The sequence below is a fragment of the Elaeis guineensis genome, chromosome 12 (genome assembly GCF_000442705.2).
Source record: "Elaeis guineensis isolate ETL-2024a chromosome 12, EG11, whole genome shotgun sequence".
In the NCBI taxonomy this organism is placed as follows: Eukaryota; Viridiplantae; Streptophyta; class Magnoliopsida; order Arecales; family Arecaceae; genus Elaeis; species Elaeis guineensis.
In genome coordinates this window covers 50,490,133-50,508,995 of record NC_026004.2, presented here as the reverse complement: position 1 = coordinate 50,508,995, position 18,863 = coordinate 50,490,133, and positions in this window count along the sequence as shown.

The window sequence follows — 18,863 nt, the reverse complement described above, 5'->3', positions numbered from 1 at the left end:
CTTCTCCTTAGCTCAAACTTCTTTCTTCTCCTCATAAACTTCTTGAACCTTCTTACTAACATAGCCATCTCCTCATCATCTTTCGAATCTTCTTCAGAGTCACTTTCTTCTTCATGGATGGTGGCGGCCTTGAGTGCTGTACTTTTCTTCTTCTTTACCTTTTCTTCCTTGCCTTGGTTCATGTTGAGCTCATGTGTCATGAGCGATCTGATAAGCTCCTTTAAGACTAACTTGTTTAGGTCCTTTGCCTCTTGAATGACGGTCACTTTTGGCTCCTAATTCTTTGACAAAGACCTAAAAATTTTACGTATAACATCACTATTAGAATAATCTTTTCCAAGACTTTAAATCATTCAAGATATTAGTGAATCTTGTGAACATTTCGGTGATAGTTTCATATGGTTCCATTTTGAATAGCTCATACTTATGTACCAATATATTTATCTTAGATTCTTTGACTTAATTAGTACCCTCATGGATGACTTCAAGTCTATCTCAAATTTTTTTGGCTGATGAACATGTTGATATCCTATTGAACTCATTTGCATCCAAAGCATAATATGACATATTCATTGCTTTGGCATTGAGTTAAGCTTGCTTTTTATCATGTTCATCCCAATTTTTTTTGGGCTTGGAGATGGACACGCCATCAATGGTGATTGTAGGTGTGTGTGGATCATTTACCATTCATTATGACATTCCATATGTCATAATCTTGTACTTAGATAAATATTTTCATTCTTGCTTTCCAATAGGTGTAATTTGTCTTATTGAAAAATGAAGGTCTATTGGTTGATTGTCCCTCAACCAATGAAATTCTAATTGGGTTTGTCATTAAATCTTTAGCTCAAAGAATTGAGTAACAAGTGAGCACCTACTTTGATATCACTTGTTGCCCAAGGATGGCTACCCAAGGAGGGGGGTGAATTGGGTATTTAAAATTTAAGCTTTAATTGTGCTGAATTTACTACAAGGTGCTTAGTAGAATAAATTAAAACACTAGTAATGAATGAGAATAATGAAAAAAAGATCACACAATCATAAACACAATGCTTTTATAGTGATTTGGCATAAAACTCGGTACCTATGTCCACTCCCCAAGTAAACCACTTGGGAATTCAACTATAATCATTATAGTTCAATTGTTTTCTTTGAGTTCATAATCTAACTCGTTTAGTTTTTAACTAGGCTCACCAACTACAACCTTTACAATGATTATTTTTTCAGACTAACAATCAACCTTGATTGGTTTTATCCTTAGGTCGTCAATCAAACCAATGCAATATCCAACTCAAAGCTTGGACCAACCTAAGTTTCTCACCCTAAGAAACTTGAAAATAAAAAATACAATCACAATGAATTCAAGATGTTGGTGCAGAATTCTACCGACGTCGGAGAAGCTGGAGTCGAGAGAATCGCATCCGCCATCGGGACCTGCAAGAAAAATCTAAACCGGAGTTGGGGGTGCTCCGGCAAGACCCTCCGACATTCAAGTCAGTACTCTACCTCAACAAAAATGGAGCACTCAAATGGGATTTTAGTAGAGTTTCGAGATAGAGTTTTTAGCTTAGAGAAGAACGTATCTGAGAGTCTCTTTTTATAGATGGAGAGCGTAACTAATTGACAGCGACGTCTGTAACCGCCTGGTAGTGGGCTGTTCAGGGCCATGCGGAGTTTGTTACGAAGAGTAGTGGCATCAGGGCTGTTCAGGGCCACATGGAGTTTGTTATGGAGAGTGGAGTGGTATTCATTGTCGCGACTTTCCAGAGAGTAGTGGGGACGCATGGAATTTGTTACAGAGAGTGGAGTAAGGTAGTGGTCATTGTCGTGACTTACCAGAGAATTCGGGCCTGACGGCTAAAGCTCGGTTGGGATGTCTGATGGAGCAGAATGGCTCTCTATCTCAACAATCCAGGAGAAGCTCGGATGTTTTCGAGGTTGCTGACGAGTCTACTATTGTCGGATGCCTTGGGCGCTGATTGGGCGCTGATGCTGCAGGTGGAAGTCATCTGCTGTAGAAGCTCGGATGGAGACTTTCTGTTGGAGAAGTTTGATAAGAGTTCAGTTGCTAGGAGAGTTCGTCTGGGATTTGCCTGATGTGGCAGCTCGTCTGTAGATTGTCCGCCGGAGAGGTCCGGTTTCATGAAAAATCCGACAGAGGGTCGTCCGACAGTGGAGTTCGGATGGCACTATGGAGGTTCGTCTGTTGGAGGAGTCTTGAGGACACTGGAGAAGGTTGAACGTTGGAGGAGTTCGAGATTCAATTCTGTCGTAGAAGTTCGGACGGAGTCCGGCTCCTGTAGGAGTTCAGATAGAGACTTCTTATTGTAGAAGCTCGGACGAAGGCTGGCTGTCGTAGAAGCTCGGATGGAGACTTCTTATTGTAGAAGTCCCGCTGCTAGAGAAGCTCGATCATTGACGAAGTCCGAAAGAAGTTCGGAGTAGAGATTCGGTGGAGCCTATCCATCGTAGAAGTTCATCTATGATCCATCTACTGTAGAAATTTGGACGGAGTCTGATTCTTGTAGGAGATCAGATGAAATCTGGAAGGCGGTCGACCATCATAAAAACTTGGATGGAGTCTAGTTACTGTAGACGTCCTGTTGTCGGAGAAGCTCGAAAAGTGTTTGGAGCAGCCCGATAGATGAATGGAGGAGCTCATTGTCAGAGAAATCCGGATGGTATTATGGAAGCTCGGACGGTCGGGGGAGTTCGGAAAGACGCCACACAAGGTCAGAAGCCAGAAGAGCCCTGAAAGGGTCGGCCTTTCACGAACTTCGGTTGGAGATATTTTATACCCAACACAAGATTAAAAGAGTTTAGAAATAAAAATACTATAAAGCCCAAGAGAAGAGATTCGAGTTGAAAGCTTGTTGGCTTGACTCTTCTCCTTGAATGCTTGAAGAAAGTTGGTGAAGTTCTTCAATGCTCATAGCCTATCTTCTTTTACTTTGAGAATCATTGGAAGAACAAAAAACAACTTGAAATTACTCCTTCACTTCATAGTAATGGTTCACACAATGAATGAACTGAATGGACTTGAATGCTCTTCAATAAGTATTCTAAAAGTTCTATTTAAAGCTCATAAGTGTTCTATTTATATTCCAAAGCTTTTCCACCATTCTAAGGCATCTGGAGAGACTTTATTTAATATCCTAACTATTGAAAATACAAAACTAGCTATTGGAAATAAGATGGAGTTGAAAAAATACAGAACTGAAAAATTAGCCGTTACAGTAACTTAGTTGACTAACTTTTCGCTAAGTTGACTAAGTGCTTCACTTAGTCGACTCAAAATTTTTCTTAGTCGGCTAGTCTCAGATAACTAAAAATTGGACTCTTTATCTTTTATTACATCACTACGATTGGGTCGACTAACCTTCTACTGAGTCGACTAACTCTCTTATCTTGATCGGCTCAATTCTGACTTGGTCGGCTAAGTGGACAATATTTGAAAATCAATCTTTCCATCTTGCTGCTATCTTTTGAGACTGAGTTGATTAACTTTCTGATTTAGTCGATTAAGATCCTATCTTGATCGACTAAATTGAATCTGGATCGATTAAGTCTTCTACAACCAAAAACTTAGCTTTCTATCATTGATATTGAGTCGGCTCAAACATCCTCTTAGTTGACTCAAATTGTGTGCCAAGCGTGCCATGAAGTTTTTGATAGTCTTTCTTCTCTAATTTTATTTCTAAACTAGACTTACCTCATTTACTTGATTTTAATCCTCATTAACCTTCTTTTTAAGGTGTGTCTAGTATAAAATTTCTTCATAAAACTTTTGAGTGGTGGTGCTTCATTTAATCGATGAAAATTACTTGAAACAAGATAAGCACTTGAAATTTAAACTACACATCCTCAAAAATAATATTATTAACATAACCAATTATACTGAAATACTTTTGTTATCATCAAAATCAATCTAAGGGTCAACATATTTCAAGATCTGCCAAATGCTGCCTGCCCTTCTACCAGATCCTGAGATGACCAAAGGACTTTCGATGGATGGATGAGTGTCAGAGCACCTTTGCTGACTTAAAGAATTACCTCAATTCTACTCCATTGCTTATTAAACCTGATCCAAATGAAGAAGTATTTTTATATTTATCCATCTCTTCTATAATGATGAGTGTAGTGCTGGTCTAAGAGCGGGATAAGGTCCAGAGACCGATATATTATATCAATCAAACTTTGAGGGATGCAGAGACCCGATACTCAAGGCTTGAAAAGCTAGCCTATGCCCTCCTTATCGCTATCCGAAAGCTCCACCCATACTTTCAAGCCCATTCAATCATACTGTTGATAGACCAACTCTTGAAGAGCATCTTCCACCACCCTGATGCATCAAGACGACTCACAAAATGGGTAATAGAGCTCTTCGAGTTTGATATTCAATTTCAATCGTGACCCTCGATTATGGCTTAGGTTTAAGCCTACTTCATAGTGGAATGCACCATCCCAGATGAGCCCAAAGTGACCAAAGAAGTTGAATCATGGGAACAGACCCACGAGGGCCAACCAGGGTACGGCTTGGGTGCCTGGGAGCTATATGTCGACGGATCATCCAGCTCTATGGGATCGGGAGTGGGGTTGATTCTCTCATGACCAGATGGGACGATCACCGAATACACCCTTCACTTTGAGTTTTCAGCAACCAACAATGAGGTGGAATATGAAGCTCTAGCTGCTGGTCTTAGGATCACTAGGGAACTGGGAATTCGAGGCCTAAAAGCCCACAACGATTCTCAATTAGTTGTTAGCCACATCTAAGGTCAATTTGAAGCTCGTAAAGAGAATATGGTGAAGTACCTTTAGAAGATTAAAGATTTGGTCTCCCAATTTATAGACTTCGAGATTCAGTATATTTCTAGATTGAAAAACTCTAATGCGGATCTATTGTCTAAACTGACAACATCAGCACCATCGAAGTTGCTGTGAGACATCTTTTTTTAGGTACTAAGTAGGTCGTGCACAAAGGAGCCTATAATGGTGATGTAGGTGGAAGAAGAGTCCTACTGGATGGACCCTCTGATCAGCTATCTCAAAGATGGGACTTTGCCCATTGATTGGAAGAAAGTATAAAAAATAAGGTACCAGTCACCTCGGTACTTGCTTCATGAGGAAAAACTCTATAGGAGATCATTTTTCCTACGACTCTTAAAATGTCTACGGTCGGTGGAGATTGAATATGCTCTAAAGGAGGTGCACGAAGGTGTATGTGGAAGTCATGTTGGAAAGAGGGTGTTGGCATACAAGCTCTTCAAATAAGGTTATTACTAGCCGACCATACAGTGGGATGCCTAGAGCCTAGCTGCTTGATGTGATCGGTGCCAACGACATTCCAACATATAGCATTTACCGACCATCCCGATCGTCCGCATATGTGTACCTTGGCCATTTGCATAGGGGGAAATGGACATTCTTGATCCTTTTCCCCCAACATCGGGCCAGCAAAAATTTTTACTTGTTGCGGTAGACTACTTCACCAAGTGGGTAGAGGCAAAACCATTGGCCCGCATCACTGAGGCAAAAGTTGTGGATTTTATTTAGAAGAGCATAATTTACCATTTTGGACTTCCTCAAGTATTGATAATTGACAATGGGCTCCAGTTTGCAGGATTCAGGCTGGAACAACTCTATGAGGAATACGGGATCTCGCATCATTTTACCTCTATGATGCACCCTCAGGCGAATTGGGAGGCAGAGGTAACCAATCGGACTATACTACAAGGTCTGAAATGGAGGCTGGATGGAGCTAAAGAAGCATGGGCCAATGAACTCTACCATGTTCTTTGATCATAAGTTTAGATTAGATCTAAAGTGATTTATGATAAGATAGATTCAAATATAAAAATTATTTTAAAATCTGAAAAGTATGTTATATTAGATGTAATCGGTAGTAATCTAAAAATAGTCATGATACATGTGATATATGTATAAAATTTAGATCATAATTATGTATATTTAATTATTAAACATATGCATGAAAATTTATTTTCATGATATGAACATATGGTATGCTTCACTAAAATTCTAGTAGAATAGTTCTACAAATTAAAACACATATTTCACACACTTAATTTGAAATAAATTTAAACGATCTAGATTTGAGAATTAAAGATTATTAAGATACCATATAAATTGATGGGCAATGGATTAGCATAAATCAGATCCTTCTATTGGGTTAGCCTAGGGTTAGAAATAAATATGAACTGAATTGAAAAATTAGTTAAATCTAATCAAGAGTTGAATTAGATTAGATCAAAATTTTTTTAGATCAATCTCAATAGTTGATGCTTGATCAAGTCTATATTTTTGACCTTACCAAATGGACTATGATCATGGCTCAGTGGTTGAGCCCGAATCTTCTAGTGGATCAAATCGAAACTAATTAACCAGTTAGTGTCTAAGGTAAGTTTGGTAGTTTCGATCGAGTGGTTATTAATTGAGAGCTACTCACTTAGATGGCATCTACGGTGAGTTAATGGTATATCCCTCCCACTGATCTCACTTATCTGATCAATATAGTAAATTATATTTTGATTAGATCACTAGTCGATTCGAGCTGACCCATGCCATTAAGATAAATCAGTATGACTGATTCAGGTATCTTTAGACTAGCTTATGTCTAATCTTCTACATGACTTGGTGAAGTCAGGAGGAGGATTTATGACTTGCAGGTCAATTTCTTCTCTTATTCTCAAATTAATAAAATTAAATTTTTTAAATTATTAGATCCTTAAAATGATATAGTTATGAAGATAACTTGTTCATACCCTGTAATGAGTCCAATATTTTAAAAAAGAATTGGAGGCACCACACGCTTGATATCTATTGGGTATTGAAATTATCATTCATCATATGACCATCTTGTTGTGCCTTTCAGATCAATACTCAGGTTGATCGAGCCACACTCAGACCTGGACATTCATTTATTAGATGTGCTTGGTGTAGTCATGTTAATGGTTGGACCTAACCAGGATTTTTAGTAGAGACACCACACACTTGCTGAAGAGATGCCTAGGGCAAAACCTAATTGCTAGAAGTTGTTTAAAGAAATACTTGGTTATGAATCTACCCATGGATGTACTAGGATTGGTCGAGCTACACTCTGGCCCAAATGCAATCTGTGTGGATTCTAGTATCCGTTAAAAAATTAATGTAATTTTTCGAATTGAAGGTAGAGGCTATCAATTCATATAAAATAGTAGGAGAATCTTTAGACTAAAATATATATCTCTAGGATTAAAATAATTCATATACTAATAGGTTTATATTTTTTTTTTTTCAGCTATGGCCAATATACTATCACTCCATTCGCTGTTAGACAGTGACAAGTTTACCAGACCCAACTTTGATAGCTAGTATCGAAAGTTGACGATCATCTTGGAGTATGAGAGGATCCTGTATGTGCTTACGGATCCACCACCTGAAGAACCTACTGCCAGTGCACCTCGTGCTACGAGAGATACTTATTTGAAGTGGCTTAGTGACCACACAATGGTGCATTACATTATGAGGGTAGCAATAAATGATGAACTTAGCTGTAAGTTTAAAGATGCACAACCAGAGGATATGATTCAAATATTGAACGAGTTCTTCGACACCCCTGAGGATGCGAAGAGACATAAAATCTCCTGCATTGTGTTTAACGCTGTTGGGAATAGTGTTCCAAAGCCAATCGTCAGTCTATTGATGGTTATACTCATTTTTGTACATATACATGAATTATGAATTAATAAAAATTATTTTGATATTTTTCATCACAAAATATTTCATCTTCTAATGAACTCCTATATTGTGGTGAAGTCCTTAGGACTATTTAGACTCGACAAAGGAGGATTTGTCGTTTAGTCCATAAATCTGTTCACGACCAAATGATACGTTGTTACCAAGGATGACAACGTTTATCAAGCATAGATCATTGTGTGCCATATAGGTTGGTTGTTCTCTTAACCAATGAGTGTGGAGACACTGGTATAGCATACAAGTGAGATGTAAGGGTACATCTGCACTGAATGTGACCGACTCTGGAGCTATTTCTACTGTCAAGATTTGCTCCGATGGAATATGAGTATAAATGTCCCTCCGACCTGAGACCGCCACGGTGACTTGCAAGTAACTCACTGCACTTAGGCACTGGACTACCTGAATTTCTAATTCAGTGACGGAAGACTGTTGGGTGTAGTCAAGTACTTGACTTGTCGGTGCGTGTGTCAAGATGAGATTGACCACTCTAGTTTAGGAGCTGTGTACAGTCGTATTTCAATTTAGCAAAATCTTGGCCAGGGTAGTCCTTGTGAGGAGTCACAGAACTGTTTGAGTTGAGCACGATTCGGATGATCTAATCAGGGTTGACAGTTTAACCCTGAGTCATCCTAAACACAGAGGTCAAAAGGATGAATTATACAGTAACCATATTCACGTAGGTTCTGAGTGTTACGATTGTGACTTTTCGACCTATCCGATCGTCGGGTACCATTGATAGATGGTCACTTCGATTAGTATAGGAATTGGTTCCTGTGCTACCGGCTTAGGTTCGAACCTGCGGGGTCACACACATTAGAGGTTCCTATCTAATTTGATGGCTGATGAAGAGTCTTAATGCTCGTGGACTATGAGTCCTACGTGTCTGAGACTCTGTGATCGAGAATCAAGATTCTCTGATCACGAGTCCCACATATTTTGGGTACCGGGGTCAAGAGTCCCACTGGTTTGGGACTCTTCGATCAGGGTTACATATCGATGAATTCTGATGCCCGATTACCCATCAGATTTGGACTCAATATTTATGAGAAGTTTAATTAGTGATTTGATTGCTAATTAACTCAATTTGATTGAATAATTATTTTTTAGATCAAGTCCAATTGAATTAGATTCAGTTGGGTTTGACCCGATTAGGTTAAGAGTTGACCTAATCGTCGAGATGGTTTGGTCCCTGATTTGATCAGGGGTTAGGTTTAATCAATTCCTGATTTGATTAGGATTTTATTGAGCCTAATGAAGTCTAATTAAGTTGGGTTTAAGTTAGTCTAATTGGGCCTAACTTATTTGGTTCAATTAGGTTGGTTTAAATAATGAAACCACCTTGACCCATTCTCCCTGCGCCACCTCACTTCCATTGCACCCATTTGAATTCACGAGAAGGAAGTTCTCATGAATTTTTTCTCACGTAAAACCCTCCTCAAGCCCTACTTTAATGCACCAAATGAGTGGATAAGGATGATTGGTTGGCCATTCAAATTCAAAACAAAGTTTGAATTTGAATGAGCAACCAATCTTAGCGCCTTGACCTTATCCTCTTTTAATGCCCCATTTATTACATGAGAAAATGTTTCTCATGAAATCACTCACACACAAATTAAGCCACGCCCTCCTCTTCTCACACCCTTAGTGGATAGAGATAAATTGGTTTCTATTTGAATTCAAATGTGCAATTACTCATCTTTATCCTCTCACGTGGATAAGATGTTTGATATTGTTTTAAAAGGAGAAAAAGAGTGGGGCGTGTGCAAGAAAAATTTTGGAGAGAAAATCTGAGCGTGAGGAATCCTTGTGTGCAAGGTGAAGGTCAATATCCTTCCAAGAGAAAAAGAAAGAAAAAAAAAGAAAAAGTGTGCATAGGGTTTCAGTGAGTTCTTCAGGGTTTCAGCCTGGAGTTCGGAAAGTGAGAAGGTGATCTACGAGTGTTGTGAGCCCTCCAAATTTTAGAAAGATCTTCAACATCCTCTCAAACATGTCTGCTGACGATCTGGAGCATCCAAAGAATCGACAGACATCGATCGAAGGAGTTCGATCAGCATCGACCGTCGAAAGGGCTCTACAACGAGCTAGCACTCGTGAGGAGTCGATCAGATCGGGAGCTTCATGTGGATGATCCGCAGAGACCAGACACACTGTGTGGCTGTATCGCAATGATCAAACTCTTCCGACGGTGATCAGATTGTGGCGATCTACTACCCGCACAAAGGTATTGTGTTCTGAACACAATACAGTAAAGTGTTTACTGTTCAAATTCGAATTTCAAATTTAAATACATGCATGCTATATATCATATTTAGATCCTAGTGTAGGATAAATTTTTATTAATTAATTAGATTAATTAATAATTTTCACTATAAAATAGTGATTTTGAAAAAGTTTTAAAATTACCATTTTACCCCAGCACTATTTTTTCCCACAAAATGATATCAGAGCAAGGTTCTTAGATATGATATATATATTTGCATGTGTAGATTAAGTTGTAATCTAAAAGTTTAAAGTTTGAAATTTGAATTTTGAAAGTTGTTCGAAATTCAAAATTTAAAAATTTAAAATTTAAAATTTGAAATTCAAAATTTGAAATTCAAAATTTGAAATTCAAAATTCAAAATTTGAAATTTAAAATTCAAAATTTAAAAATTTAAAATTCAAAATTTAAAATTTGAAATTTGAAATTTGGTTGAAATTTCAAATTTGAAATTCAAAATTTTGAAATTTGAAATTTGTTTGAAATTCAAAATTCAAAATTTAAAATTTAAAATTTGAAATTTAAATTATAAAATTGGTATATTTAGATATACTTCATCCAAGTAGCAAGTAATCGAATTGGGTTGGTTGCCATGGCCGTCCGGTCATAGGAGAAAAGTAAGGTTTAAAGGCCCTCTCTTACCATTCGATGGGGTCTCCTATGGTGGTAGGAGTGCCGATGCGATTATATCCCATGCAGATGAAGCAGCGAAAGGAATATTCATGATTTATTTTGATTGAGTTATTTTCTGTTATGTAATTAGCAATAGGATTGCTATTTATGAAATGTGCTGATATATTTGTGAAATGAGTCAACATATTTGGTGAACAGAAAATAAAACCTTTCAAATTTGAAAATTATTTTCGAAATGCCAAACCTTGACCTATCAGCCCAAATACTTAATTAAAAGAATTAAGTGTTGTCTAGTAGGTCTAGAATTGTGAATTAAGACCTAAGACAATTGCATAAACTTGTGGGTCAATGGGTTAGATGGATTAGATCCATAATTGGGTTAGATCTAAGGTTAGCTTAAAGAAATAGACTAAATTAGAGTAATTAGTCTAACCTAATCAAAAGTTGAATTAGATTAGGTCAAGGATACTCTAGACTCAACTTCAATAGTTGTAGTTGAATGGGTCCATGTCTTTAACTAGACCAAGATGGACTTAATTCATGGCTACGTGGTGGAACCCTATTTACTAAGTTGATCAAATTAAAACTAATGAACCGGTTGGTGTCTAAGATAAGTTTGGCAGTTTGACCAGTGGTTTTTAAGCGGGAGCTACTCGCAGTGATTCGATCTTTGACGAGTTAATGGCTTATCCCTACCACTGATCTCACTTACCTAGCCAATCTGGTGAATTAGATTTTGATTAGATCACTTGGTGATTAGGGCTCACCCATATCATTAGGTAAATCAGTTTGACTGATTTAGGTGCTCCTAATGCCAGCTTTAAGTAAATCTTTTTTAATCTGACTTGGTGAAGTCAGTGGGAGGATTGAAATTGACTGGATATTTTTTTTTCATCCATTCTTTAACAAAATCCTCAAAAAAATTATTAGGTCCTAAAAATGATTAAGTTATATTGATAACTAAGTCATAGCCTCCCATCAAGTGAGTGATAATGAGTCCATTAGTTTAATAATCATTGGAGGCCCAAAAGGCCTGGCGCTTATTGACTAATGGAATTATCATTCATAGTATGATAATTTAGTTTGAGTCTTTCTGATAGTGGTTAGGTTGGCCGATCAAAGTCGGACTTGATCATTTATTGGTCCGATTCATCAAATCAAATCATGTTAATGGTTGGATCTAACCAGATTTTTTCAGTGGAGGCCAAAGCCTACTGATTAGGTTCTGGGGTAAAATTAATTACTAGAAGTTGTTTAGAGAAACAACTGGTTATGAACCTACCCATAGATGCACATGGGTTGACCAACCAAAGTTTGTCTCGTGTGTAGTCTGTGTGGATTCTAGTACCCACTAAGAAATTAAAGTAATTCCTCGAATTGGAGGTTGAGGCTACCAATTCGTAAAAATACTGGGAGAAACTTTAGACTAAGGTCCAAGTCTTTAGTATTAATAATTTATGTACTAATATCGGTCTGATTTTCCTTTATGCAGCTATGGCCACTACCCTATCGCTCCGATCATTATTAGATAATGACAAGCTCATGGGACCTAATTTCGATAGCTGGTATCAAAAATTAAAAATTATCCTTGAGCATGAGCGGATCCTTTATGTAGTAACGGATCCGACACCTGAGGAGCCAGCCTTGAACGCTAGAGGGATGGTCCGAGACACTTACCAGAAGTGGCTCAACGACCGCACCACCATCCGATGCATAATGCTGGCAGCAATGAATGATGAGTTTAGCCACAGGTTCGAGAATGCCCAGCCACAGGAGATGCTTCAATGTTGAACGACTCTTTTGGCATGCCTGACGATGTTGAAAGGCACAAAACTAGTTGTGCCATTTTCAATGCTCGGATGAGGGATGGAGCCTCAATCACTGATCATGTACTGTACATGATCGAAATGATTGAGCGCCTAAGTAAACTGAGCTTTTCCCTGCACGAGCAGCTCGATAAGGATGCGATCCTTAATTCTCTACCCAAGTCCTACCTTCCCTTCCTTACTCATTTTTGAATGACAAAGCCTGCAGTGAACTACCACGACTTGTTGGGATTGTTGCAGAACTTTGAGAAGGACCACCAGCTCCATAAGGAGTCGATAAATATTGTGGGAGGGTCCTCTTCTGATCATTGACCCTTTAAGAAAGGGAAGAAGAACAAGAAGAAGAAGAATAAGAAGGTGCAGCCGCATGCTGGGATGTCTGCACAGGGTCAGACCAAGAAGCGTAAGCCCGACCAGAGCTAGGCGGAGTGCTTCTTTTGCAAGAAGCAGGGGCACTGGAAGAGGAACTATCCTCTATACATTGCCTCACTGGACCTGAACAGGCCGAAGAAGAAGCAAGGTACTTATAGGATAATACCTTGTAACTTTTCCATTTGTGATACTACTGCTTGGGTATTGGATACCGGAAGCCCTTATCATATTTGCATTTCGATGTAGGGTCTGCAGGTCAGTAGGAGATTTGATGAAGGTGAGAGGTTCCTGAATGTTGGAGATGAAAGCAAAATTTCAGTTCTAGCATTAGGAATCATGAACCTTGTAATCAATTCTCGAAATGTAATTATGAGTGAATGTCACTATTGTCCAAGCTTTTTATTAAATATTATTTCTGTAGGCCTTTTGGCCATGTACGGTTATCAATTTTTAATAAAAGGAAACGTTTGCAATATCATTTTGAATGGTGTTACAATATTTGTTGGACAACTTAATAATAGAATTTACTTTCTATCACAACCTGTTAATGTGGTTCAAACCTCCGGTAAACGTCCTAGAATAGATAATATGTCAGAAGTCTACCTTTGGCACTATAGGCTAGGTCATATCAATAAGAACAGGATAAACAGGTTGGCTCAAGAAGAAATTCTTGAAGTAGGTGGTTGTGAATCCCTTCCAACCTATGAGTCCTATCTTCTTGGTAAAATGACCAAGTCACCTTTTACTAGAAAAGGTGAGCGAGCCAGTGAACTCTTGGGTCTGGTACATTCTGATGTATGTGGACCCATGAGCTCAAGTGCAAGAGGTGGATATTTCTACTTCATAACCTTCACAGACGACCTATCGAGGCATGGGTATGTCTATTTAATGAAGCATAAGTCAGAGTCGTTTGAAATGTTTTAACTATTCCGAAATGAGGTAGAAAAATAAACTGAAAACAGTATTAAAACTCTTCGATCTGATCGAGGAGGTGAATATCTTTCCAATGAGTTTCTGACATATCTTGGGGAGAATGGGATTCTCTCTCAATAGACTCCTCCTAGAACACCACAGCATAATGGTGTATCTGAAAGGAAGAATCGGACCTTGTTGGACATAGTTCGATCCATGATGGGGTTTGCTGGTCTGCCGATCTCCCTTTAGGGATATGCGCTCGAATCGACTTGTTACCTTCTAAATAGAGTTCCGAGTAAGTTTGTAACCAAAATGCCATATGAGATATGGATAGAATGTAAGCCAGTACTCTCGCACCTTAGGGTTTGGGGGTGTCCGGCTTATGTTAAACGTTTAATTACGGACAAGTTTGGACCTAGGTCTGACAAGTGTAATTTTATAGGATACCCAAAAGAGACCAAAGGGTATTATTTCTACCTGACTGATGAGCAAAAAGTATTTTTCAGCCTTAAGGCAATCTTTTTGAAAAGGAAGTTCCTTGGTGAAGGGACTGTTGCCTCTAAGGTCGAACTTGACGAAATTCGATAGGTAGAAAATTCGATGCAAGTTGCTGAATCGGATTTGATTAGATCAGATCTGGAGTCCATTGATCAAGTACCCTTAAGGTGATCTGGTAGAGTACCACATCAACCGGACAGATACTATGATTTCTTGATCCGGGATGACGATCTTATCGAACTTGATGAAAATGATGAGGATCCGATCACCTACATTGATGCAATGCAGAGACCCGACTCTGAGAAATGGCTAGAGGCCATGAAATCCAAAATGAAGTCCATGAAGGTCAACGATGTGTGGACATTGGTTGACCCACCCGAAGGAGTAAAACCCATAGGGTGTAAGTGGGTCTTCAAGAGGAAGAGGGGTGCAGACGGAAAGGTGGAAACCTATAAAGCCTGTCTGGTTGCCAAGGGATATCGTCAACGTTATGGTATAGACTATGACGAGATATTTTCTCCGGTGGCAATGCTCAAATCCATTCGGATTATGCTTGCGATAGCTGCCCATCTGGACTATAAAATCTGGCAGATGGATATGAAGACAGCTTTCCTAAACGGAGAGCTGGATGAAGAGGTGTATATGATACAACCTGAAGGATTCACATCCACTGATGAGTCTAAGGTGTACAGACTACAGAGGTCCATTTATGAACTTAAGCAGGCATCCCGGAGTTGGAACATACGTTTTGATAGGACGATCAAGATGTATGGCTTCGTTAAAAATGGAGAAGAGCCTTGCATTTATAAGTGGGCTAATGGTCCAGTAGTGATATTTCTTGTATTGTATGTGGATGATATTCTCTTAATCGGGAATGATGTCCCTGCATTACAGGGAATAAAGATTTGGCTGTCGTCACAGTTCTCCATGAAGGATTTGAGAGAAGCTTCCTACATCCTAGGGATGAGGATCTATAGGGATAGATCTAAAAGGTTGCTTGGTTTATCCCAGTCTACATACATAGATACTATGCTGAAGATGTTCAGCATGTAGAATTCCAAGAAAGGCTATCTACCGATAGGCAATGGAATTTCTCTCTCGAAGAGGGATTGTCTGACAACACCTCAAGAGAGAGAGCATATGGGTAGGATTCTATATGCTTTGACAGTAGGATCTATCATGTACGCCATGACATGTACACGATCAGATGTGGCATACTCACTAGGGGTAGTGAGTAGATACCAATCTGATCCAGGGGAGAATCACTGGAAGGTTGTTAAAACCATCCTGAAGTATTTAAGAAATACTAAGGACCAGTGGCTTGTTTATGGTGAATCGGACTTGAGACTTATAAGGTTTACAGACTCTAGTTTCCAGTCTGATCACGATGACAGCAAAAGTGTGTCGGGATTTATTTTTACCCTTAATGGTGAGGCTATCTGCTGGAAGAGTTCCAAGCAACACACTGTGGTTGATTCAATTTGTGAGGTGGAGTATGTCGCTCATCAGATGCTGCCAAAGAAGCAGTATGGCTGAGAAAGTTTATCACCGAGCTCGGAGTAGCACCCTCCCTTGTTGGTCCAGTTCTGCTCTACTGTGACAGCTCTGGAGCCATTGCTCAGGCGAAAGAACCGAAGTTACACCAGCAGACGAAGCATATTCTGCACCGCTACCATCTCATCCGAGAAATTATGGATCGAGGTGATGTCGACCTTCAGAAGATCAACGAAAAGGAGAACCTGGCCAACCCATTCACTAAAGCCATTGCGGTGAAGGAGTTCGACGACTACAAGTCGAAGATGGGTATTAGATACTGCACCAATTGGCTTTAGGCCAAGTTGGAGATTGTTGGGAATAGTGTCCCAAAGCCAATTGTCAGCCAGTTGACGGTTATGCTCATTTTTGTATATGTACATGAATTATGAATTAATAAAAATTATTTTGATATTTTTCATCATAAAATATTTCATCTTCTAATGAACTCCTATGTTGTGGTGAAGTCCTTAGGACTATTTAGACTCGACAAAGGAGGATTTATCGTTTAGTCCTTAAATCTGTTCACGACCAAATGATACGTTGTTACCAAGGACGACAATGTTTATCAAGCATAGGTCATTGTGTGCCATATAGGTTGGTTGTCCTCTTAACCAATGAGTGTGGAGACACTGGTATGGCATACAGGTGAGATGTAAGGGTACATCTGCACCAAACGTGACCGACTCCGGAGCTATTTCTGCTGTCAAGATTTGCTCCGATGGAATATGGGTATAAATGCCCCTCCGACCTGAAACCGCCATGGTGACTTGCAAGTAACTCACTTCACTTAGGCACTGGACTACCTGAATTTCTAATTCAGTGATGGAAGGCTGCTGGGTGTAGTCAAGTACTTGACTTGTCGGTGCATGTGTCAAGATGGGATTGACCACTCCAGTTTAGGAGCTGTGTACAGTCACGTTTCAATTTAGCAAAACCTTGGCCAGGGTAGTCCTTGAGAGAAGTCACAAGATTGTTTGAGTTGAGCACGATTCGGATGATCTAATCAGGGTTGATAGTTTAACCCTAAGTCATCCTAAACACAGAGGTCAAAAGGATGAATTATACAGTAACCATATTCACGTAGGTTCTGAGTGTTGCGATTGCGACTTTTCGACCTATCCGATCGTCGGGTACCATTGCTAGATGGTCACTTCGATTAGTACAGGTATTGGTTCCTGTGCTACCGACTTAGGTTCGAACCTGCGGGGTCACATGTTGGGAATAGTGTCCCAAAGCCAAACGTCAGCCTGTTGATGGTTGTGCTCATTTTTGTATTTGTACATGAATTATGAATTAATAAAAATTATTTTGATATTTTTCATCACAAAATGTTTCATGTTCTAATGAACTCCTATATTGTGGTGAAGTCCTTAGGACTATTTAGACTCGACAAAGAAAGATTTGTCATTTAGTCCTTAAATCTGTTCGCGACCAAATGATACGTTGTTACCAAGGACGACAATGTTTATCAAGTATAGGCCGTTGTGTGCCATATAGGTTGGTTGTCCTCTTAACCAATGAGTGTGGAGACACTGGTATGGCATACAAGTGAGATGTAAGGGTACATCTGCACTGAACGTGACCGACTCTGGAGCTATTTCTGCTGTCAAGATTTGCTCCGATGGAATATGGGTATAAATATCCCTCTGACATAAGACCACCACGGTGACTTACAAGCAACTCACTGCACTTAGGCACTAGACTACCTGAATTTTTAATTTAGTAACGGAAGGCTGCTGGGTGTAGTCAAGTACTTGATTTATCGATGTGCGTGTCAAGATCGGATTGACCACTTCAGTTTAGGAGCTGTGTATGGTCGTGTTTCAATTTAGCAAAATCTTGGCTAGGGTAGTCCTTGTGAGGAGTCACAGGACTGTTTGAGTTGAGCACGATTCGGATGATCTGATCAGGGTTGACAGTTTAACCCTGAATCATCCTAAACATAGAGGTCAAAATGATGAATTATACAGTAACCATATTTATGTAGGTTCTGAGTGTTGCAATTGTGACTCTTCGACCTATCCGAACATCGGGTACCATTGCTAGATGGTCACTTCGATTAGTACAGAAATTGGTTCCTGTGCTACCGGCTTAGGTTCGAACTTGCAGGGTCACACACATTAGAGGTTCCTATCTGATCTGATGGCTGATGTAGAATCCTACATGTTTGGGACTCAGTGATCGAGAATCAGGATTCTCTGATCACGAGTTCCACACATTACGGGTACCGGGGTCAAGAGTCCCACTGGTTGGGACTTTTCGATCAGGGTTACATATCGATGAATTCTGATGCCTGATTGTCCATCAGATTTGGACTCAGTATTTATGAGAGGTTTAATTAGTGATTTAATCACTAATTAACTCAATTTGATTGAGTAATTATTTTTGGATCAAGTCCAATTGAATTGGATTCAGTTGGGTTTGACCCGATTGGGTTAAGAGTTGACCTAATCATCGAGATGGTTTGGTCCCTGATTTGATCAGGGGTTGGGCTTAATCAATTTCTGATTTGATTAAGATTTTATTGAGCCTAATGAAGCCTAATTAAGTTGGATTTAAATCAGACTAATTGGGCCTAACTTATTTGGTTCAATTAGGTTGGTTTAAATAATGAAACCACCTTAACCCATTCTCCCTGCGCCACCTCACTTCCACTGTGCCCATTTGAATTCACGAGAAGGAAGTTCTCATGAAGTTTTTCTTATGCAAAGCCCTCCTCATGCCCTACTTTAATGCACCAAATGAGTGGATAGGGATGATTGGTTGGCCATTCAAATTCAAAATAAAGTTTGAATTTGAATGAGCAACCAATCTTAGCGCCTTATCCCTTTTTTTATGCCCCATTTATTACATGAGAAAAGGTTTCTCATGAAATCACTCCATGCACAATTTAAGCCACGCCTCACGCCTTTAGTGGATAAGGGATGAGTTGGTGTCTATTTGAATTCAAATGTGCAATTACTCATCTTTATCCTTTCTTTTGGATAAGACTTTTGACGTGTTATAAAAGGAGGAGAAGAGTGGGGCGTGCAAGAAGAAGATTTTTGGAGAAAAATTCTGGGGCATGA